The sequence below is a fragment of the Symphalangus syndactylus genome, chromosome 2 (genome assembly GCF_028878055.3).
Source record: "Symphalangus syndactylus isolate Jambi chromosome 2, NHGRI_mSymSyn1-v2.1_pri, whole genome shotgun sequence".
Classification (NCBI taxonomy): domain Eukaryota; kingdom Metazoa; phylum Chordata; class Mammalia; order Primates; family Hylobatidae; genus Symphalangus; species Symphalangus syndactylus.
Window position 1 is genome coordinate 18,143,653 of NC_072424.2, and position 24,601 is coordinate 18,168,253.

General features: G+C 37.9%; 1 long non-coding RNA gene across 1 annotated transcript in view; it reads right to left on the reverse strand.

Annotated features, from left to right (window-relative positions):
- The window catches only part of LOC129465280 (uncharacterized), an 80,159-nt gene extending 58,329 nt beyond the window's left edge, over positions 1 to 21,830 (reverse strand). The window contains exon 1 of the long non-coding RNA XR_008651924.2: positions 21,698 to 21,830. This is a non-coding gene — a long non-coding RNA (uncharacterized lncRNA). The remainder of the gene's footprint in view (positions 1 to 21,697) is intronic.
- Between the last annotated feature and the right edge of the window lie 2,771 nt (positions 21,831 to 24,601).

The following is a 24,601-nucleotide window of genomic DNA, read 5'->3' on the forward strand; positions in this document are numbered from 1 at the left end:
TGTGTAAGTGTTCCCTTTTCTCCACAACCTTGTCAGCATCTTTTTTTTTTTTTTTTTTTTTTTGAGATGGAGTCTTGCTCTGTCACCCAGGCTGGAGTGCAGTGGCATGATCTCAGCTCACTGCAACCTTCACCTCCTGGGTTCAAGGAATTCTCCTGCCTCAGTCTCCCTAGTAGCTGGGATTACAGGTGCATGCCACCATGCCTGGCTAAGTTTTGTATTTTTAGTAGAGACAGGGTTTTACTATGTTGGCCAGGCTGGCCTCAAACCCCTGACCTCAGGTGATCTGCCCACCTTGACCTCTCAAAGTGCTTGGGATTACAGGTGTGGACGAACACACCCAGCCCGACTTTTTAATAACAGCCATTTTGACTGTTGTGAGATGGTATCTCATTGTGGTTTTGATTTCTCTTCCTCTAATGATTAGTGTTGTTGAGCATAGTTTCACAGGCTTATTGACCATATGTATGTCTTCTTTTGAAAAGTGTTTATGTCCTTTGCCCACTTTTTAATGAGGTTGTTTTTTGCATGTAATTTGAGCTCCGTATAGATTCTGGATATTAGTCCTTCATTGGTTGCATAGTTTGCAAATATTTTCTCCCATTCTGTAGGTAAGTTTGCCTGTTTAATCTGATAGTTTCTTTTGCTGTGCAGAAGCTCCTTAGTTTAATTAGATCCCATTTGTCAATCTTCGGTTTAGCTGCAATTCCCTTTGGCATCTTCGTCGTGAAATTTTTGCCAAGACCTATGTCCAGAACGGTATTTCCTAGATTATCTTCCAGGGTGTTTATAGTTTAGGTTTTACATGCAAGTCTTTAATCCATCTTAAGCTGATTTTTGCAGATGATGTAAGGAATGGGTCCAGTTTTAATTTTCTGCATATGGATAGCCAGTTTTCCCAGCACCATAAATAAAAGTGGTGGAGTCTTTTCCTCATTGCTTGTTTTTTTGTCAACTGTGTTGAAGATCAGATGGTTGTAGATGTGAGGCATTTTTTTCTGGACTCTGTTCTGTTCCATTCATCTGTGTTTGTACCAGTACCATGCTATTTTGGTTACTGTGGCCTTGAAGTATAGTTTGAAGTCAGGTAATGTGATACTGCCAGATTTGGTTCTTTTTGCTTAGGATGGCTTTGGCTATTCTGGCTCTTCTTTGGTTTCATATGAATTTTAGAATTAGCTTTTTCTAATTCTATGAAGACTGTCATTGGTAGTTTGATAAGACTAGCATTGAATCTTTACATTGCTTTGGGCGATACGGCCATTTTAATAACATTAATTCTTCCTATCCCTGAATGTGGAATGTTTTTCCATTTGTTTGTGTTGCCTCTAAACTCTTTCAGCAGTGTTTTGTCGCTCTCCATGTAAAGATCTTTCACCTCCCCAGTTAGCTGTATTCCTGGGTATTTTATTTTTTTGTGGCTATTATGAATAGGAGTGTGCTCTTGACTTAGCTCTCAGCTTGGACATTGGTGGTGTATAGAAATGCTACCAATTTTTGTATCCTGAAACTTTGAAGTTGTGTATCAGATCTCGGACTTTTGAGCAGAGATTATGGGGTTTTCTAGGTATGGAATCATATCATCTGCACACAGAGATAGTTTGACTTCCTCTCTTCCAATTTGGATGCCTTTTATTTCTTTCTCTTGCCTGAAATTCCTGTTTAGCTGCCCAGCCTATGTTATTTTGTTGTGGCAGTCTGAGGAGACTAATATAGTGCCAGTACTTCTTCCTCTTGGCACCTTGCTGCCCTGTGGTGACAGCTGCAAACTAAGTTTTGCAGCCCTCTAGAGACCAGTATTTCCTCTTTTTTTTTTTGCATCTAACTTCTTAATTTTTTAACTGATGTAATAATGGCATATTTACGGGGTACACAGTGGTGTTTTGATACATATACTAATCTGATCACCAATCAGCGTAAGTAAAACATATGCATCATCTCAATCATCATTTCTTTCTTTGTGTTGCAAACATTTGATATTCTTGTTCTAGCTGTTTGAAACTATATAATATGTTACCTACATATATTCATCCTACAGAGGTATAGAACACTAAAACTTATCCCTCTTATCTAGCTGTAATTTTGTATCCTTAACAAATCTCTCCCTATCTCTCTCTTCCTTTTTACCATTCAATTTTCTATAATAACAAAGTAATCCTGACCTGAGCCCCCTCCCAAAAAGCTACAACAAGTGTTCTCAAAGATACTTGGGAAATGCAGCCATATCCCACGGCTCCACCTTGCCCTGCTCCCCCAGCTTCCTACCTGTCATACCTGGTCACCTCTTACCTGCTCTGCCACTTTACTCCAGCTCTTTACAATCTACCCAGCCTCTAGGTGCAAAATCTTTACTCAAACTGCAAATGCAGACCTGTTGCCAAAGTTTAAGAAGCACATAATAGAAGTCAAGACACAAGTTGGAAAAAAAATCAGGTATCACAACCCTGTGGACCAAATAATTTCACCAGGGATCCTCAATGACCCTCTTTCCCTTATCCCCAATGCAGCAGTCAGGTCTCTGGAGTCAGTTCATAGTCCCCGTAAAAAAAAACCCTCCATGATCATTTCCTTACTCCCTGAGGCCAAATCTGTTTGAGATAAAATCTCTGCAGAGTCACTGTACTCTCAATGGAGTCACCATCCTTAGGCAGGGGATGCCTCATTACCCATTCCAAACTCAGACTGTAGTTTTATCTTTTTGCACAGCCAAATGCATCAAATAATAATTTCCCCCAAGGTGAGGAGCTTTGAGCCCTAAAGACAACTCAAGCTTCCATCTCCGGCCACACAAGGAATGTGAAAGCCTTGACTATCTTTTCTTTAGAGATTACAAAAATCCCAAGTTCATATATATATAAGAAGGATGCTCCCAGTAGCAAGAGGTAGGTCCTTAACTTCCATTTGCATGACCAAAGGGGCTCACTAAAGGGACCCCCAAAGCAAGGGGAACATCTCTCTCAAAGATTGCTTTGTTTTTGTCATAAACTGCTAAGGTTTCCAAAATAGCATTTTTCCCCTTGTCCCAACTGCAAATGGATCCCATCATCTAATCAGTTATTATGTTCTGTTTCCCTTCCATGCCAGGATTGACACTTTTTTTTTTTTTTTTTTGAGACAAAGTCTCTCTTTGTTGCCCAGGCTAGACTGCAGTGGTGCAATCTCGGCTCACTGCAACCTCCATCTCCCAGGTTCAAGCGATTCTCGTACCTCAGCCTCTCAAGTAGCTGGGATTACAGGCTCCCGCCACTACGCCAGGCTAATTTTTGTATTTTAGTAGAAGCGGTGTTTCACCATGTTGGCCAGGCTGGTCTCAAACTGCTGACCTCAGGTGATCCACCCACCTTGGCCTCCCAAAGTGCTGGGATTACAGGCGTGAGCCACCGCGCCCGGCTGACACATCTTATAACCCATTGTTCCTGCATGCTTTTCTATGAATATCACTAACTGAGACTTTGCAGAACTTCACATTCTGCAGATTGTGTTAAAAATTGGCATTTTTTAAAACGTGTTTTTAACCACGTACCTCTGCCCCAGAGATTCATATTGGCTGTCTTGGCATCTGTTTCTTATTCTACCCCAGAAACTAAGAATCACTTATATTAGACTATGAGCTCCTTGGAGGTAGGGGCCTTTCCCTCTGTCCCCTGCTCCTTGGAACTGGGTCTGGGTGAGATGCCTGATGGTATTTAAAAGCTTTACCCACATATGTGGGCCAGCCATATAATTATTCTCTAAAAGCAGTGGGCTTCTCTTCTAAATATTCTTTATTTTATTTTAAGTTCTGGGGTACGTGTGCAGGACGTGCAGGTTTGCTACATAGGTAAACGTGTGCCATGGTGGTTTGCTACACCTATAAATCTATCACCTAGGTATTAAGCCCTGCATGCATTAGCTATTTATCCTGATGCTCTTCCTCCCCCACCCCCCTGACAGGCCCCAGTGTGTGCTGTTCCCCTCCCTGTGTCCACGTGTTTCCATTGTTCAGCTCCCACTTATAAGTGAGAACATGTGGTGTTTGGTTTTCTGTTCCTGTTAATTTGCTGAGGATAGTGGCTTCCAGCTCCATCCATGTCCTTCAAAGGACATGATCTCGTTTCTTTTTATGGCTGCATGGTGTATATGTACCACATTTTCCTTATCCAGTCTGTCATTGGTGGGCATTTGGGTTGATTCCATATTTTTGCTATTGTGAATAGTGCTGCAGTGAACATATATGTGCATGTATCTTTATAACAGAATGATTTATATTCCTTTGGGTATATACCCAGTAATGGGATTGTTGAGTCAAATGGTATTTCTGGTTCTAGGTCTCTGGGGACTTGCCACACTATCTTCCTCTAAATATTCTCAATTGTTGCATTTCTTCCCTTTGGGCTCAGCTGCTCACTGCAACAGCCACTTCAATGATCCCTGCCTCTACTCTTGCCACTCTCTAATCCATGGTCCATGCTGTAGGCAGAGCAAGCTTTATAAAATGCAAATCTGACCGTGTCACTCCTCAGCTTAAAGGCTGCAATGGCTTTCCTGGCTCTTAAACCAAAGTGCAAAATGTCTCACAAGACTCTTAATGGCCTGGCTGCAGCCCATACCTCATGCATCATTTCTTGCCACTGCTCTCTTCCTACTCTGTGCTTAGCCAGGCTGGACCCCTTTCAGGCCCTCGAATTTGCTGTTCTGTCCCATCTCACATCCTCTGGATGTGTTAGTCCCAATGTCTCACCCATGGTGAATAGATGTTAGTCCTCAATGCCTGTATAGTAAATAGATAAGGCAATCCAGAGTGGGCTTCTCATAGCCTGAGCAGCTTCCCAGTAAATATCTGAAGGGAGACGAAGATGAGGATGGAGGGGGGCAGAGGGAAGAAAATAGAGGACAAGTAGCATGTTAGCTGATGAGACCACAGAGCTCAAGAACCAAATCAGTAGGTCTGGGGAGGATGAAGCATGTAGGATGAGAAAGAGGTAAAGCAAGAGCTATCAGTCAAAAGGAGGGTCTTGAGACCTTGGCCAGTCCCCTTCAGCTGGGCTCTAATGACAGTGCTCAGCCTTCCTAAGTCCCAAATGGTGCAGGCTGGTCAGGAGGGCTCCTACATCCTTTGCACCATCCATCCAGCAGAGCACTGGCTCTCTTTTGACTTGAGGCACCGTGGTATGGCCAACTGAATTTCTCATTCTTCCCAAAAACAACATCCAGTCCCTGTCCTCATCTACCAGAAGTCAGAGCTGGATCTGGGTCTGGGTGAGATCCTTAACTGTACTTAAAAGCTTGACTTTCACCCAGAGCCACATCAAGGTCTCATCAGCTGGCCCTTTGACCAGAGACTCGATGGTTATTCTGGCTATTCTGACCTCGAAGTGATATGAAAACATCTAGGCAGAGAAACTAAAATTCAGATGGATGTCTCAAGCCTAATACTTTATATCAACCACAAAGCAATTAGATTGTCATGTTGTTGTACAGCAGATCAGCATGCCACCTTCATGAGCAGCTATAAATATTTTCTTCTCCTAGAAAATGTTTTCTCCTGCTGAGTAGTCAACTCATATCTATGCATCAGCGTAGCTGTAAAAGATTCAGTCTGTGTGCCAGGCGTGATGGCTCACGCCTGTAATCCCAGCACTTTGGGAGGCCAAGGCGGGCAGATCACCTGAGGTCAGGAGTTCAAGACCAGGCTGGCCAACATGGTGAAACCCCATCTCTACTAAAATACAAAAATTAGCTGTGTGTGGTGGCAGGCACCTGTGATCCCAGCTCTTTGGGAGGCTGAGGTGGGAGAATCACTTGAACCCAGGAGGTGGAGATTGCAGTGAGCCAAGGTCGTGCCACTGCACTCCAGCCTGGGCAACAAGTGCGAAACTCCAACTCAAAAAAAAAAAAAGAGAGAGACAGATTCAGTCTCTGTATGTCAAGATTCACTAGGTAAACAGAACCAATAGGATATACATCAATATAGAAGAGGACATTTATTAATTACGGGAATTGGCTCTCATGGTTATAAATGCTGAGAAGTCCTACCATCTGTAAGCTGGAACTAAGAAAGCGGGTGGCATAATTCCGTCTAAGCCTGAAGGCCTGAGAACCAAGGGATCTGATGGTGTAACTCCCAGACTGAGAACAAAGGCCTGAAAAACACACGGGGGTTGTGGAGGAATCTGGGGTAAAGTCTGAAGGCCGAGAACTAGGAGTGCCAACATCTGAGGACAGAAGATAGGTATTGCAGCTCAAGAAGAGAGAGAGTTCACCCTTTCTCTGCCTTTTTGTTCTATCTGGGCCCCCAACCAACTGGATGATGCCTACTCATGTTGCGGAAGGCAGATCTCCTTCACCCAGTCTACTGATTCCAGTGCTGATCTCTTCCAGAAACGCCCTCACAGACACACCCAGAAAAAATAGTTTGCCAGCTATCTAGACATTCTTAAACCAGTCAAGTTAACACAAAATTAACCATCACAGTCTGCAATCCATGGAACTCAAGGCCTACAGGGGGAGAGGCAGAAATATAAACAATGTATGCCACGCAGTGCTCTGGAACAGGGCCCAGCTCATAGCAGGCACTCGGTAAATAATTGCGGCAAATGAAGGAATGAATGAATAAATGGGTGTTACAGTAGGTATGGAATACAAAACCCAGTTGGACACCAAGAAAGGGAATGATTCATAGTGGAAACAGAAGTTGGGTTAAATCATAGAAGACAGGTGGGATGTACTTGGTGGTTAGTATTTGGAGGAAGTTCTCATTATAAATGTCTTATTGGAAAACACTTTTACATTACACAAAGCATAAAGAAGAAAATTAAAATCACCAACAATTTAGGTAGATATATGAAATTCAGTATATGAGGAGACGTGGCTTAGCAGGGATAGAAATAAAGTCAATAAGGAAACTGGCCTGCTGGGCCAGACTAGTAGATGAAGAGATGGCATGGGGGTTGTTCCTGGGAAGAATGGAAATTGCTTTCCATTACCATGGTGTCTCAAGTCAAAGATATATCGTTGAGACTTGAAAAATACCGAAGACCTCACACTGGTTTGTCAGAAGGATGGAGCAATAGGGGTATTTCAGGATGATTGGTACTGCCCAACTCTAGTCCTGGGAAGCTGGAGAGTTTGTGTTTGAGCTAGAATGTCCCCCCACTATTACCCACGACATAGTCGAAAGCCCCTGCCAAGTCATCAGGGACTTGCTAGCAAAGGTGGAGGCAGTGGGCATGTGGAAAGAAAGATGCTTATTCATCTGACTCACTTCTACACATCCACCTGTGCATAGGTAGATCCGCTCCTATGTGTGTGTTCAACACAGTGCAAGGAAAACACTTGAAAAGGGTGTTGCACCAACTGGGGTAGGGGGCAGTTAAATAGAAGCAGTGTTCTGTCCCCTAATTAATAGAGAGGATGGTTAAGCCTCTTGATTGATGACACACAATCCCCCATCAGCTCTCTGAGCACAGATGCATAACAGTTTCAGAATCCAGAAGGCAAAAGTATTTTCATCCTGGACATGGAGAAACTGGAAAACAGCAGAGCAAGCCAGAATTTTCACTTACATGGTCTGCTGGATGAAATGACACCTTATCAGTTTTCAGTTTTGTGTTACTTCTAGATCCACACACCAGAGACTAGCACTGCTTCAGGTGGGTCGCTGATTTCCCCTGTAAAAGTCTGCCATTTCGATACCCCTTCTTTGATAATAGTCCAGATACCAGAGCAGTGAAGTGGAGAGGTTCAGGTGGCTAAGCTCTATTGCAGGCTTCCAAGAAAAGAGCTTCACTGATCACACCATTATTTCCCATTAGCCTAAGAATGGTGCCCATTTTTCCCTTAGAGAGCTTTATATAGATAGGTGGCTGCTTCCAAAGGCCAATAAAACGAACAGGAATTCAAAGATACATTTCCTGTCTTCAGCTAACACTCACTGCCTGCTTCTCTGAATTATTCATTATTGAAATTATGCCATCAGCAAGACCAAACAATCTTTGTTAAGGAAAATTTACCCACAGAAGTTTTAGAAAGTAGAACATGGATGAGGGCCCCCAATTCTGCTTTTCTCCTAATTATTTTTCCTTAAAATCCAAATATCACCATGATTAATGCTACAGAAAAGCAAAATCGGATTGAGTATGTATAGTCACTGATAGATACTTCTAATGCTCAAGGGTCAAAATTTGTTATTAAATATTAACTACTTTTTCTCAGCTTCAAGAGAATTTTCAGCTATGTCACATTTTAATCTTCTTCAGGGGAATGCCATCACCTAAAATACGTGCACAGAATTTTTTAAATGTCAGAAAGTTCTTATTCTTGTGTTTCCAGAGTCATTACGAATTCTCACTAGGATTCTGAGGTTGCTCTTGCTGGTTCTCTCTGCCCTCTCTCCATTATGCCCAGGCAGGGCAAACACATGTGTCCTTGTGCATACACACATGCATATATATTCACATGTATACACACACAAGCACACATGCATATATACACACATGTATACACACACAAGTACACATGCATATATACACACATGCATACACACAAGCACACATGCATATATACACACATGTATACACACAAGCACACATGCATATATATACACATGCATACACACACAAGCACATATGCATATATACACACATGCATACAGACAAGCACACATGCATATATACACACATGCATACAGACAAGCACACATGCATATATACACACATGTATACACACACAAGCACACATGCATATATATACACGTATACACACAAGCACACATGCATATATACACACATGCATACACACACAATCACACATGCATATATACACACACGTATACACACACAAGCACACATGCATATATACACACATGCATACACAATCACACATGCATATATACACACATGTATACACACAAGCACACATGCATATATACACACATGCATACACACAATCACACATGCATATATACACACATGTATACACACAATCACACATGCATATAAACACACATGTATACACACACAAGCACACATGCATATATATATACATGCATACACACACGCACACATGCATATATACACATATGCATACACACACAAGCACACATGCATATATACACACATGTATACACACACGCACACAAGCATATATATACACATGCATACACACACAAGCACACATGCATATATATTCACATGCATACACATACAAGCATACATGCATATATACACACATGCATACACACACAGTTGAATTTATTTGGGCCTTCACTTTTTCTGTCTTCAACTTGGATTAGAATCATGAGGTTAGGAAAAGTACAAAAGATAAAATCTATCCTATTCCAATTTTTCCCACATTGCAAAGACCTGGACTTACAGAACAGGCTGTCCTTGTAAAAATCAATGAGATTAAGGCATAGAAAATAAGGTTACACAAGCTCCGTAACTCGTCAGCTGTGGGACCTCAGGCAATTGCTTAACCTCTCTGTGTCTCAGTTTCCTTGTCTGTAAAAAGTGGATAATAATAGTCTCTCTCATAGAGTTGTTAGAATTAAATTTATGAATACAGGAAAAGTATTTTTAACAGAGGAAGGAGTATAATAGATGGGTGGATAGACAGATGATACAGAGATAGGGGTTTTTTCTAATAGTTGAGAGAGTAGCACTCTTCAGTAATCGATCAGCCACTGAACAGATAATGATTTAGTACTGAGAAAGAGGCAAGCTCTGGGCTTGTTGCTATGGATATGATCATAAACAGTCAAGCTTGGTTCTTATTCTCACAGGGCCCTCAGCCTAGTCATCCCAAAGAGCACAAAGTCTCCTTGTAACTGACACAGTCAAATAATTGCCATCTTGATGTGGACTAAGAAGTCTCTCGTATGTGGCACTGGCTCAATTATCTGTGAAAAATAACACAAGAGTGCCAATTGATGGGGTTATTACAAAATTCTGCTGATTGATCTTTAAAATATTCTGAAGGCATTATATTATAGAATAATTTGTAAACAACAATGCAAAGACAGCCCCATCAGTCATAAAAACAATAAAGGTTTACCCCCTCCCCGTAGCAGTTTGGTATTAGGATCAAAATCTGATTACAACACACCCAAGATAAATATTATTCAATGATGTTACCATCATTCCTACAAATCCAGCACAATGTCAAAGCACCATCCCGAGCATTGCAATTTCTAAAACTTTTGTAAAAGTACAGGCAGCCTTCACGAGGACTCAGTAAGTCAGGCTTAAACTAATAGGCATCTCTCTGTATTAAATGCTTTCACAAATCCACAAACCCATTCTTACAGGATGTTGCTTTTGGAACAAGGCAGGGTTAGTGCAATGGGGGAATCGTGGTCCCCAGCCTAGTCTCTAGAAGCTGGCCTTATTTTCAACTGACTGGAATTAACCGCAGAGAGATGCTTGTTTATAACTTACGTTCCTGAAATCTTAGAGACAGATGCAGCAATGCAGACATTCCAGAGGGAATGGTTCCTGCCTGGTGGAAGAATAATGTCATATTTTCTGCAAACAAGGCTTCAGGGCACATTTGCATTCTTGTTGCTGAGCAGAAGTGAGGAGGCTCAATTTCAGAATGTGGCAAGATCACTTAAAGTGAGAAACCAACCTCATGGGTCTTTTCATTTGCATCTGACACACTGAACTAGTCTCCCATTGAGCCCAAAGCACATTTCATAAGAACTATCCCTTCATTTTCCAAATATGTGCTAATAATAATAAAAAGGACGGATGACTGAGTAGTTACTATGATGCACACAATTTATACATGTTAGTGCATCTGATCCTCACCACAACCCTTTTGGAGAGGCATTATTATCCCCATTTTGTATGCAGAATATAATATTAATTCATCAATCTGAGCCTCTATAATGAAGAAATAGACTTACAGAAAAAAGTAGTGTCCGAGGTGCAGGATTGGGCTTGAACCCAGGCATGTCCACCTCCAATGCCCATGTTCTAGAGCACTGCACCAGTGGTGAATGATGGTTTCTTTGGCATCATTTCCGTGAACCTTTTTGCTGAAGTATAAGACATACAATAAGCCACACATACTTAAAAAATTCATTTTCATAAGCTTTGTACACCCCATGAAACCAACGCAATCAAGATAATTTATCTATCCCACATGGCAAAAGGTTCCTTGTACCCCTTTATAATCCCTCCCTCTATTCTGCTCCATCTGCCATCCCCTACTCGCCCACACTCCCTCAAACCACTGATCTGCTTTCTGTTACTATAGATTAGTTTTCATTTTCTAGAAATTTATATGAAGAGACTCATACTGCTATGGACCGAATGTTTGTGCGCCCCCACTCCCAAATTCATATGTTGAAATCCTAACCTCCAAGTTGATGGTATTAGGAGGTAGAGCCTTTGAGAGCCAACAAGGTCATGAAGCAGAGACCTAATTAATGGGATTAGCACCCACTATACAAGAGACCCCAGAGAGCTAACTCATCCCTTCCATTCTGTGAGGTTACAGTGAGAAGCCAGCAGTCTGCAATCTGGAATGGGGCCCTCACAAGAGCCCTACAATGCTGGCACCCTGATCTGGGACTTCTAGCCTTCAGAAGTGTAAGAAATTTCTGCTATTTATAAAGTACTCAGTTTATGGTATTTTGTTAAGGCAGCAGAAACAAAGACACAGTATCATGCTGATTTTTTTGTCGAGCTTCTATCACTCAGCCTAATTATTTTGAGATTCATTCATGTTGTTTCATATATCAATAGTTCATTACTTGTGTTGGTGACTCTTATTCCATTATACGACTATATCATAATTATTCACTTACCTGTTGATTGTCATTGATCGTTTCTGGCATTTGGCTGTTACAAATAAAATTGCTATAAATATTTGTGTACAAGCCTTTGTATGAACAGATGTTTTCATTTCCCTTGGGAAATTCCTGGATCACAAGTATATGATTCACTTTAAAGGAATCACTAAACTATTTTCCAAAGTAGTTGTACCATTTCACATTCTTGACAACAGTGTATCAGAGTTCCAGTTGCTCTACGTCCTTGCCAACATTTGATAAGATCGGTTTTTTTAAAAAAACTTTGGATATTAGCATCTCATTGTAGTTTTAATTTGCATTTAACTGAGTGATAATAATGTTAAGAGTCTATTCATATGCCTATTTGCCATTCATATATTTTCTTTGGTGAAATATCTATTCAAATCTTTTGCCCATTTTTTATCAGACATTTTTGTTGTTATTGAGTTTTATTAGTTTTAATAACATATCCTGGACATATATCTTTTATCAGATGTATTTATTTGCAAATGCAAATAAATTTGTATTAGCAATACAATAACGTGTATTTATATTATCTCAGCCAGTAGCTTGTATTTTCACTCTCTTGAGTATCTACCAAAAAGCAGATGGTCTTAATTTTAACAAAGTCTAATTTATCTTTTTTAATGAACTGTGCTTTTGGTATCATTTCTAAGAAATTCATCCCCTATCCAAGGTCACAAATATTTTCTCCTATATATTCTTCTAGAAGTTTTATAATTTAAAATTTAAACTTTTACATTTAGACCTATGATACATATTGAGTTAATTTTATACAGGTATAAGATAGGAATAAAAATTAATTTTTAAAATAGGAGTTACAATTATTTCAATAGCATTTGTTGAAAAAGAATGTCTTTCCTACACTTAATTGTCTTTATACCTTTGTCAAAAATAAATTAACTACATGTACCTGGGTCATTACTGGACTCTGTTGCATTGACTACTTGTCCATTTGGATGCCAATATCATACTGTCTTAACTACTATAGCTTTAATGTAAGTCTTGAACTCAGGTAGTATAAGTCCTCCAACTATTTTCTTTAATATCATAAAGCTGTTTTAATTATAGTAGATATCTTGCTTCTCTGAATGAATTTCAGGCCCACACATTAGTTCTAGGAAAAAAAAAAAGCCTACTGACATTTTAATTGGGATTGTGTTGAATCAAGTTATCAAGGTCTACCAAAAAAAAATGCCTAATGGAGTTTTAATTGTGATTGCACTAACTCTAGGTCACTTGGGGAATAACTGACATCTGAATAATATTGATTCTTCTCAAAATTATTATGTGAACACAATAAAATTTCCATTTATTTATATCTTTTATAATTTCTCTCAGCATGGTTTTTATTGTACAGATCTTACACATTTTTGTCAGATTTATCCCGAGGTATTTCATGTTTGTATACTATTGAAAATGGCATTGTTTTCCTTTAAATTTGTTTGTTGCTAGTTTATAGTACTATAATTTATTTCTGTGTGTTGATCTTGTATCCTGCAACCTTGCCAGCCTCACTTATTAGTTCTAAAAATATGTTTGCAGATTCCATCAATTTTTCTACACAAATATGTTGTGAGCGAATAAAGATAATTTTACCTCTTTCATTCCAGTCTGGATGCCCTTTTTTTTGGCAGAGGTAATAGAGAGAAAGTGTGCCTAATCAACTGGCCAGTTGAATAGAAGTGGTAAAAAACAGGCATTCTTGTTTTGTTTCTTATCTGAGGAATACTGCATTTGATATTTCATGATTAAATATGATGTTGGCTATGGGTTTTTGGTAAATGACTTTTATCAACTTGAAGAAGGTCTCTTCTGTTCCTAATTTGCTGAAAGTTTCTAACAGTAATGAATGTTGAATTTTTTTCAAATGCTTTGTCTGCATCTATTGAGCTCTTAGGGCTTCTTCTTTTTTAGTCTGTTAATATGGTAAATTACATCAATTTGTTCCCAAATGTAAAATCAACCTTGCATCTCCAAACCAAACCTTACTTGGTCATGCTGTACTATACTAATTATATATTGTCGAATTCAAATTGCTAACATTTTGTTGAGAATTTTTGCATCTATTTTCATAAGACACATTAGTCTGTAAGTATTTTGGAAATTACAGAGTTGGAAAGTATTTTGTCCTGTTTAATTTTCTGGAAGTGTTTGCATAGCTGTGACACTATTTCTTCCTTAAATGTTTAGGAGAATTCACCAGCGAAGCCATTTGGCCTGGGTTTGCTTTGTGGGAAGGCTTTTAACTATAAATTCAAATCATTAGATAGATATAGAGCTATTCAAATTCAGTTTCTTTCTGAGTGAGATTTGAGAGTTTTGGTCATTCAAGAAATTTTCCCATTTCACTTAAATCATCAAATTTATTGGCTTAAAGTTGTTCAACTATTTCCATGTTATCCTTTTAGTATCTGTAGAATTAGAAGTAATGTCACCTCTCTAATTTTCTGAATATTGATCATTTTTACCTCCTATGTTTTATTCCTGACCAGTCTGACTAGAGGTTTATCAATTTTATTAATCTTCTTAAAGAATGAAATTTTTGTTATATTGTTTTTCTTAATTTTTCATATTTAATTGAGTTCTGTTCTGATCCTTATTATTTCACATCATAAACTTACTCTGGGTTTAATTTGCTGCTATTTTTCTAGTTTCTTAAGTTGGAAATTTATAGCATTTAGTTGAAATCTTTCTTCTTTTTACTATAGGCTATTTAGTGTTATAGATGTTCCTCCAAATACTGTTTTAGCTGCATCCTATTGATACTGATATGTTGCATTTATATTTTTATTCAATTTAAAGTATAAATTTCTTTTTTGATACATGAGTTTTTTAGATGGGGTTTATTTAGTTTCCAGATACTTGTGGACTTTCCTGATATCTTTCTATTATTGTTCCTAACATAATTCCATTACAGTCAGAAACCATATTTTATGAGTCATTTAAAATTTATTCAGACTTATGGCCTGGAATTTAGTCTATTTTAGTAAATGTTCTGTATACCCTTGACAAGAATGTGTATTCTACTTTTGTCTGATGAAGTACTCTATAGATGTCAATTAAGTCCAGTTGGCTGATAGTGTTGTTCAAGTAATTCATATTCCAGTTGATTTTCTGTCTACTTATTCTACTGGTTATTAATAGACTGATTTTTAAATCTGTGATTGCAATTGTGTAAATATCTATTTCTCCTTGTAATTATTTCAGTTGTTGCTTCAGATATTTTGAAACTGTTATTAATTGCATAATTATTTAGGATTGTTATGTTCTCTCAATTTTATCATTATGAAATGGTCCTTTTTATCCCTGGTAATATTCTTTGCTATAAAATCTAATTTATGTGATATAATATTACCACTTTAACTTTCTTTTGATTAATATTGACATTATATATATTCTCATTCTTTTACTAACATATATTTGTATTTAAAGTGAGTTTCTATATAGCTTGATCTTCCATTTTTATCCAATATGACATTCTCTGCCTTTTGATTAGTGTTTAGACTAATAACATGTAATGCGACTATTGATATCGCTTAGTTTAAATCTATTATCTTGTCATTTATTTTCTGTCACATCTGTTCTTTGCTCCTTTTTTCCTGCCTTCTTTTGGACTAATGGAGTATTTTTATGGCTCCAATTTTTCTGCTTTGTTGGCTTTTTAGCTCTAATCCTTTTGACATCATTTTAGAGATTGCTCCAGGGCATATAGTATGCATGTTTTACTCATCACAGTCTGTGTTCAAATGATATTATACTGCTTTGCATATAACATAAGAATCTTGTAATAGTATATTTCTATTTCCTCTTTTATGACATTTGCACTATTATCATATTTATGACATTTGTGTGATTATTGTCATATATTTTAATTCTACATGTTAGAATTCCACAATGTAATTATTATTTTTTGTTTTAAACAATTTATTGCTTAGAAACAATAATAGATATCAGGAAAGCCCACAAGTATCTTCTAAAGAGATTTGAATAATTATTTTTTCAAAGTATTTTATACCTATCTATGCAGTTACTTTTGGGGAGGGGAGCTTTTCATTCCTTTGTGTAGATCCAGATTTCCCTCTGCTGTCATTTTCCTTCTTCCCATAGAACTTTCTGCAGCATTTCTGATAGTAGAGCTCTGAGGATGATGAATTCTTTCAACTTTCTTATGTCAACAAAAGCCTTTATTTCACCTCCATTTTTGAAGAATGGTTTCAGTAGGTGTAGAATTCTCAGTTGATAGTTTTTCTTTTAGCGTTTTTCACATAGTGTTCCACTCTCATCTGATTTGTATTATTTCCAACAAGAACTCCACTGTAATACTCATCTTTGTCCTACTGTATGTAATAAATATATTAAAGGTTCTCCTGCACAGGAATAATTTTAAAATGCAAGTTAAAACTAGAAATTATTGTTCTATTGCATTTCCGAAGATTTAAACTATTGGCAACATCTAGCTGTAAGGATATCCACACTATCTGCCACTACCTTGGGGAGTATTGGTACAATTTGGGAGATAGTAGTTGGATATAACCTACTAAAGTTTAAAACATCTAAGCCTTTTCTGTTTTTCTACTATGATTTTTCCCTAGAGATATTCAACAGCTGTGCAAGTATAAAAGAATGCTCATTGCCGCATTGTCTAAAGTCAAAGCTTCAAAATAATGCAAATGATTATAAATAGAAGAGTTTTAAAATATGAGTTCACATATTAATAAACTATAAGTCACCCAATAAAAAATGGACAATATTGATACATTAGCATAGCAAGATGTATTAATAAAGACATTTTTGAATATAACTGGCAAGAAATACAATTCAAACTAGGTTAGGAGGAAAAAAAGAAAGCTACTGGCTCCTCCAAATCAAGGAAGTAGAATGTGACTGATCAACCAAACTGTGAGAAAAGAACAGCTCAATCCAGGGGCTAAGACACTACTGGGACTCACCTTTCCAGCACCCACTTTGTGTTTCTGCCATTGGCTTTATGTTGGCTTCCCCCCTATTGAGAGTACCTAAGTCAAATATCCTCATATCATCTTCAAAGGGAAACGTATTCCTCATTTCAGTTTCTAATACGCCAGGGAAAGATGTTGACTCACACAGCTTGAACCAGTCAACTCTTTCTGCGGGGGAGGTTATATAAAAACATAAGGAGTCGCCTAGCACCGATGTAAGTTAGAACAGGGAGCATGCAAGGGAGCTTCAGGGAGAAGGGAGGTGGTCTAGGCTCATAGACTGTATATCTGCTACAAAAGTATCCAGGATATGGTGACTGAAAAAAAAAATGAGTTGCAAACAATATAATTGAATTTTCCCTGCACAAAGTGCAATACATGCTATCGCAGAGATGGAAAGGGGAAAATACTGGAAAGCTCTATACTAAAATATATAAAAGATTATCTCTGAGGTCTAAGACTGTGAAGAATTCACACCTTCTCTATTAAACATTTCTCTAGGGTTTCAACTTTCACAATGTAAGTAGAAAAAAAATTATACATTTCAAAATAAATGAAACTTCACAGAAATCCAAAATTTTCCCATCAGGTTCTGAGTATAAATTTTTTATGCTTGCAATGAAACGTGATTGAACATGTTTAATTTTTAATATTCTAAGAGAAACATGGAAATATTTTCTTTTTTTTTTTATTCTGATGTTCTTAAATTTACCAGATTGACAACTCAACACACTGCTCTCCTTTTACACAAAATATTTAAAAGCATAGCTATTGGTCAAACAGCCTCTGGAAAATTTAAATAAAAAATGCACCCCTCCTAATCCAAATGCCTCCACAACACTATATAGATGAGAAGAATGATATGTGCCTCCCCATCTCTTATGGTCACCCCACCTATAGTGGTGTGACTATAGTAAAAATAAAAATAGGACATTTTCAGCAGAACCAAATGTGTAACACAGTGATCCTCCCTGACATCCCACTAACCACATGGTGTGAAAACAGTGAACACAACCTCCAGCACAACCGAGTCCACACAGTGCACCCCATCCCTTCCCTACACGTTCTATCATGGCAAAGAGGTCCCAGAATTTTTAATTTACATTTTAAATTAATTTTTAAACTTAATTTTAATTTTAAATTATGCCAAGCAGAGGGAAGCTGGTACAGTTTTTTAGGCCATTCAACTGAATATGTGATTCACAGTCTCCAGGGTTTCTAGGTTTTACTCTTTCATTTTTATTCATTCTTCAGATGTTTCTAGCCCTCACCCACCCCACCAGAGTCCACTAAAGAGCCTGATGCTAGTGGCTACAGGGCATTGAGGAAAGGGGGAACATTTTCCTTCATCATGTTTCCACATAGAGGGACTAAGTTAGAGTAACACTCCTGGCCTCTCTCTGCCCCTTACTTTCTACTCCCCATGGGAGGAGGAGAGATTTTTCTGACTGGTGGAATTGGGATACTTATACCTCATGGCTCCATCTTTTTGCTATCCCTTGGCATCTGCCCTCCTGCAGAATGGAAGCGCTTTGGTCTCCCATGGGCAAGGCCATAAGCTTAGCAGTAGCGGCTCTGCCCATTGAGAGTCTGCCCACAGTTTTCTAGAATGGCCTGCACTGGGTGGTTAAGACTGCTCCAGGGATTTAGTACAGGAAGCAACTGAGCCACCTTTTCCAAATGATCTAGGAGTAAGAAAGCCAACATTTTCCTCTCCATCTGCCTGAACTTCTCTGTTTCAAACTGACTCAGAATGCAAGTGGGTAATTTATTACCCAGAAATCCCCCTTCTAGAATTTACCTTGAGAAACCACCTCTACAAATAAGAAACAGCATACGCAGAAGTTATTTATTGCTGTGTTGTTTGTTAGAAACAGCCCAAATGGCCAACTGTAGATGAGTCATGTACTTGTGGTATGTCCACACACCAGAGTAATGTGTAGCCATTTACAGAAAGAATGAGAACGCTTTCTATAGAGTGATATGGAATAACTTCCAGGATGTATAGTTAATTTTCAAAATCAGAGCTCCAAAGAATTATTTAGCATGCTACTTCTTGCATGAGAATAAAAGGGAAGAATAGACCCATATTTACTTCATTTATCATAACTTAAAGATTACCTAGAATCTAATAAAAAGTTATCTACGGGAAGGGTAGAAATGGAGGGAGAAAGAAAAAAGATGGCAGAGAGACTTCTCTGAATACATCTTTTGTGTAGTTTTGACTTGAAACGTGTAGCTGTTTTTCATTTTCAAAATTAAATGAGATAGAAAATCCTAAAATGTAATGTAAAAAGAAACAAATTAATATAATTTTATATCAACTTGATATCAGTGCCACACAGAGAACAAAAAGTAATTCACGTAATGTTTTAGCACAACCATCTGATTACATACACTTCATGGGATATATTTTAAGAGCCAAAAGAACTGCCAAAAAATCTTGAACTTTGTTCAGTAGATTTGTTATGGGTAGTGATATTAGTGTTATAATCCCGAAACCACTTGCATGTATTTAAAGATAGAAAAAATGCATAAATGTATTGATTTAAAGTTATCAAAAAGGAGAAGGGAGATGCGAATATAGAACATGAGAGAGTGAGGAAGAACTGGATGAGATTTTTAATTAGAGGGAAATACACCTTTTTTTTCCCAGCTCTGTCTGCTGAAAGAGCCTAGAATCCATTTTAAATTTCTTGGGTTCAATAATTGTGTTGTAGCCACATAGGAAAGTGTTCTTGTTCTCGGGAGACACATATTAAAAATATTTTTCAAACTGGGAACAGGGGAAAAGGGATACTACTTATTGTCTCCCTAAAACTCCAACAGAAAAGGTTTTTCCTAACCAGATAGTACCAATTTACTTTAAACTAGCCAAAACTACTGTCAACTTCTAGCCCATTTAAATGTTTTTGTCAACATTCCTAATTAGCATCCTATCTCATTAGTCTAATTATTTGAGTTCTCTCTTATTTCCTCTGCTCCTGTGGGGCAGGGAGTATATCTTCTCTCTTGGACTCTGCATGACCTCTAACATCTTGCCTTCCTGGCTCAAAAACACTCAAGTTCTTACTGAATGAAAAGGTGATTAATGAAATTTGTATATTGTCTTAAGTAATTTGCTGGTACTAACTATGCCACCTAACCATGGAACCCCTACAATTCAGGCATCATAACCACCTCTCTTTCATGAGGACCTAAGATCAAGATTAATTGATCCATTCAAAAATATTCACAAAATACAAATTATGTACCACATACTATGCTGGGATCCTGAGGAAAGAAGGGCAAGTATACAATCTTTATACTCACAGGACTCTATGTAGTAGGAGAGACAAACAGTCATTACAACACAAAATAATATATGCTACAATAAAAGTAAGTACAGGTGCTAAGAGACACATAACTCATAGCCGAAAGAGGCTGGTTCAGTTGCTGAAGGAATTATAGTTACAGTGACCATCATCTGCCAAGTGCTATAAGGACCATAGGACAGATCCTGTCTAACAAAAGCTGTCCTGAAATATCTGAGACTATATGATTATACGCTTCCTGTGGCTAGACCATATCTGGCTAGAATTAAGACATTAAAAACAAGGTGACATGAAGCTTTACTTGTTACCCAAAACATTCCATTCCTTCTCACTCCTGATTTGCAAGGGAGTTTCAGTCAAGGGTTTTCAATGCAGATGTGGAAATCAGCGAGTTTCCCCAGTGATGCTGCATAGAAGGGCTGTGGTGAAACAGTCCTTGTAGCACAGAACAGGCTCTGTTTATCATCTTCTCTCTACTATCAAAATAATTGCACTGTGCACAGCCATGTTATTAACAACTGGGCACCACCACAGAAAACATGTTAGAAAACACCTGCATTGGCAAAGCAAAGATGAGCTGACCCAGTTATTTCCTCCATCTCTAATTCTGGAGGGCATATTAAGAGTAATTGAAAAGAACACATTGGCAAGAAATGGGTGATGGTTCTGCTGGGGCTGCAGGGGGAGCTACCCACAGAGCTCCATTGGACAAAACTCTGAAGAATCGTCTAATTATACTTTTACACACCCCTTCCCTCTCCCATGAAAAACACCAGGGGTGAAAACATGTCATCTAGAGCCTTTCTCCTGTCAACAATTTCCCCCACATGTCAATGTGAAATTTTTAAAATTCCAGTCTAGAGCTCTTTGAGGGACAGTGATGGGAATGAGACCCTGCCAAGCATACAGGATGGGATGTGGTGCACTATGACTAGAACAGATGGCTGGAACAGAAGCCACTTACTCAATGTGACAGCCCAAGATTAAACTGCTCCCTTTAAGTCTTCAGCAGTTTTGTGGCCCAATTCTTATTAACTTCTCCAGAAACACAAAGAGGCTTGGGTCTACATAAGCTTCATCAAGGCGCTTTTCAAGTAATGTATCGACTTGGTCAAAAGTCGAACTGGAAGGTGACAGAGAGTCATCTATTCTGTCCATTCCCAAACCTAATAGCACAGAAGAATAACTCTAGAGCTTTGAAATATCACTATAAAATATTTCAAACACACAGAAATGTAATGCATTAAAACAGCCAAGTGCCCAGCACAGATCATTTATGAATTTTGTCATTTTTCTCTGTTTTCTCTGGATTTTTCTACATAAAAACCAATTACAGATACATTTCAAGTATGCTTGGTATCTCTCTTCTGTCTCATTCCTTATTTTTCTGCAAGGACAACTATTATCTTAAAGATACATTCCATTTTTATATTTGTATATTTTTTAGTATATATATGCAAGATTGTGTATTGTTTTGTTTACTTTAAAATACAAACATACCTCATCTTATTGATCTTCACTTTATTATGCTTTGTAGGTATTGTATTTTTAATAAATTGAAGGCTTGTGGCAATCCTTCATTAAGAAAACCTATTTACATCATTTTTCCAACAGCATTTACTCACTGTGTGTCTCTGTGTCACATTTTGATCATTCTTGCACTATCTCAAACTTTTTCATTACTTTTATATCTGTGATGATGATCTGTAATCAGTGACCTCTGATGTTACTATTGTAAAGGTTTTGGGGCCCCACGAACCACACCTATAAAGGATAACAAACATAATCAACAAATGTCTGTGTTCTTACTGTTCCACTGACCAGCCCTTCCCCTGTCTCTCTGCCTCTCCTTGAGCCTCCCTGTTCCCTGAGACACAAGAATATTGAAATGAGGCCAATTAATAACCCTACAATGGCCTTTTAAGTGTTCGAGTGAAAAGAATAGTCACAACTCTCTCACTTTAAATCAAAGACTAGAAATGATTAAGTTTAGTGAGGAAGACATACTGAAAGCTAAGACAGGCCAAAAACCAGTCCTCTTGCACCAGCCAAGTTGTAGAGGTGAAGAAAAAGTCCTTGAGGAAATTAAAAGTGCTGCTCCAGTAAACACATGAATGATAAGAAAGCAAAACAACCTTATTGCTTATGTGAAGAAAGTTTTAGTGATTTGTTTGGATAGAAAATCAAACCAGCCACAACATTCTCTTAAGCCAAAGCCTAACCCAGCGGGAGGCCCTAATTCTTGTTAACTTCTATGAAGCCTGAGAGAGGTGAAAAAAAAAAATCTGCAGAAAAAAAGTTGGATGCTAGCAGAGGTTGATTTAAGAGGTTTAAGGAAAGAAGTTGTCTCCCATAATATAAAAGTGTAAAGTAAACCAGCAAGTGCTGATGTCAAAGCAGCAAAAATTATCCAGAAGATCTAGCTAACAAACTTGATGAAAGTGGCTATACCAAACAACAGATTTTCAACGGAGTAATAGCCTTCTATTGGAAGAAGCTGCCACCTAGGACTTTCATAGGTACAGAGAAGATGTTAGTGTCTGAATTCAAAGCTTTGAATAATAGGCTGACTCTCCTGTTAGGGGATAATGCAGCTAGTGACATTAATTTGAGGCCACTGTTCATTTGCCATTTCAAAAATCATAGGGTTCCTAACGATGCTAAATCTATTCTGCCTGTGCTCTATAAATAGGATAGTAAAGCCTGGGTGATAGCACATCTGGTTACAACAAGGTTAATTGAAGATGTTAGACCAACCTTTGAGACCTACTGGTCAGAAAACAAGATTACTTTCAAAATATTGCTGCTCATTGACAATGTACCGGGAGACCCAAGAACTCTGATGGACATGGACAAGGAGATGAATGTTGTTTTGATGCCTGCTAACACAATATCTATCCTGCATCCCATGGATCAAGGAGAAATTTCAATTTTCAAGTCTTATTATTTAAAAAAATACATTTCATAAGGCTATAACTGACATAGATGATGATTCCTCTTATGGTTCTGAGCAAAATACATTCATAACTTTCTGGAAATGATTCACCATTCTAGATGTCATTAAGAACATTCATGATTGATGAGAGGAAGCCAAAATGTCAACATTAACATGAATTTGGAAGAAGGTGATTTCAACCCTCCTGGATAATTTGGAGGAGTTCAAGACTTTAATGAAGTAATTGCAAATGTGGTAAAAATAGCTCATGGGTTAGAAGTATCAATATTGTTAAAATGGCCATACTGCCTAAAGCTATCTGCAGACTCGACACAATGCCTGTCAAGCTCTGAATATCATTTTCCACAGAACTAGAAAACACTATTCTAAAATTCATATGGGCTCACAAAAGAGCCCAAATAACCTAGGCAATTCCAAGCAAAAACAACAAAGCCAGCGGCATCACATTATCTGACTTCAAACTGTACTATAAGGTAACAGTAACCTAAAGAGCATGGTACTGGCACAAAAACAGAACACAAACCAATGAAATAGAATGGAGAGCCCAGAAATAAAGCTGCACATCTACAGCCATGTGATCTTTGACAAAGTTGACAAAAATAAGCAATGGGGAAAGAACTCCCTATTCAATAAATGTTGCTGTGACAACTGGCTAGCCATATACAGAAGATTGAAACTGGAACCCTATCTTTCACTATATATAAAAATCAACTCAAGATGGGTTAGAGATTTAAATGTAAGACCCCAAACCATAAGAATCCTAGAAGAAAACCTAGGAAACACCATTCTGGACACTGGCTTTGGAAAAGAATTTATGAATAAGTCCTCAAAAGCAATTGAAAAAAAAGTGACAAGTGAGACCTAATTAAACTAAGGAACTTCTGCATAGCAAAATAAACTATCAACAGAATAAATAGGCAACCTACAGATTGGGAGAAAATATTTATAAACTATATATCCAACAAAGGCCTAATATCCAGAATCTATAAGGAACTTAATTCAACAAGCAAAAAACAACCCATTAAAAATTGGCAAAATACATGAACAGACACTTCTCAAAAGAAGACATACAAACAGCCAACAAACATATAAATAAATGCCAGCATCTCTAATGATCAGAGAAATGTAAATCAAAACCACAATGAGATACCATCTCCCACCAGTCAGAATGGCTATTTATTAAAAAGAAAAAAACAGATGCTGGCAAGGCTCCAGACTGTTGGTAGGAAAGTAAATTACATTGTTGATGGGAGTATAAATTAGTTCAACCATTGTGGAAGACTGTGGCAATTCCTCAAGGATCTAGAACCAGAAATAGCATTTGACCCAGCAATCCCATTACTGGGTATATACCCAAAGGATTAACAATCATTCTACTATAAAGACGCATGCACACGTATGTTTATTGCAGCACTATTTACAATAGCAAAGACTTGGAACCAACCCAAATGCCCATAAATGATAGACTGGATAAAGAAAATGTGACACATATACACCATGGAATACTATGCAGCCATAAAAAATAATGAGTTCTTTTTTTATGGAACAATGAGAACACGTGGACACAGGGAAG